Genomic DNA, 1192 nt, shown 5'->3' on the forward strand with positions numbered 1-1192 from the left:
AAATTGATGAAGGCGTGAGTGCACTATTTACTTTTATTGTTTTTATCCCTATACTAGTTATAGTTGTTTAGTACATTTTCCTTCTGAAAGGCGTTTACTTTTAAATCTACTTTAGGCCCATTTTGTATTTGTGTGTGCATTTATATAAAAATAATACAATCTAAATCTAATTTTTATTTCAACTCCAAAATCTCTCAAGACCTGCTTAAGATAAATTATTAAAAAGTAAATCTAAAATAAAAATAAATTAACAGTTGGATAACCAAACATACATCCATTTACAATTTAAAAAAATACAAAAATAATTTATTATTATTATTATTATTTTGTGTGTGTGATTTTAATATTAAACATAAATGCTCACACTAAGTCTCAGCTGCAGATTAAAAATGAAAACGGACTAATCTTCTCACCAAGGTTTGAAATATTAAACCACAGACAGATGTTGGGCCTGCGTTAAGCAGCGGTGAAGGTGTTTTTATAATTTTTATTATTATTAATAGATTCACACTAGGGTTTACATCAAAAAAAATCTTTACCAAACGATGTTAAAACTTTAAAGACTCCCTTTGTTTTTCTAGAGCTCCTTTMTTGTGAACGGGAAAGGAAGAAATGCGCCGTTTTGCGCGTGAGATCACGAGAACGTGAGTATTATTGTGGCTGGAGAGGATTTTCATATTAATACTTGTATTTATTTATTTATTTTTGGCCTTTTCTTTTCTATTCCTCTACGCCCCCCCCCTCTCCTCCCCACCTCCTCACTCCTCCCCTCCCCCCTCCTCCCCGATGAGACAGAAGGTAGATTGCCTCTGCTGCTTTCCTTTTGCCGATTCGGTGTGACAGGGATGATGGATGATCCAGCCGAGCTAAACAACTCCTCCCCTTCATCTCCTCCCTGTCAAAGCCAGTCCGGGCTGCTGCTGCTGCTGCTGCTGCTGCTGCTGCTGCTGCTGCTGCTGCTGCTGCTGCTGCTGCTGCACGAAAAGGAAATCAGGAATATATTCCCTGTGCTGCACAATGCAATCCCCGCTCCTCTCCTGGAAAGACGCTCTCTTTTTCTCCTGCAACAATATTAAAAGTCCACACACACACAGTTTTGCGCGCTCGGAACACAAAGCACACACACGTGTGTGTGTGTTTAACAGAGGCAACATGTTAATAATGCTTATTTTATTGCTTTTTCTCCCCCCCC

This window comes from Austrofundulus limnaeus, unplaced genomic scaffold (genome assembly GCF_001266775.1).
Source record: "Austrofundulus limnaeus strain Quisiro unplaced genomic scaffold, Austrofundulus_limnaeus-1.0 Scaffold61, whole genome shotgun sequence".
Classification (NCBI taxonomy): Eukaryota; Metazoa; Chordata; class Actinopteri; order Cyprinodontiformes; family Rivulidae; genus Austrofundulus; species Austrofundulus limnaeus.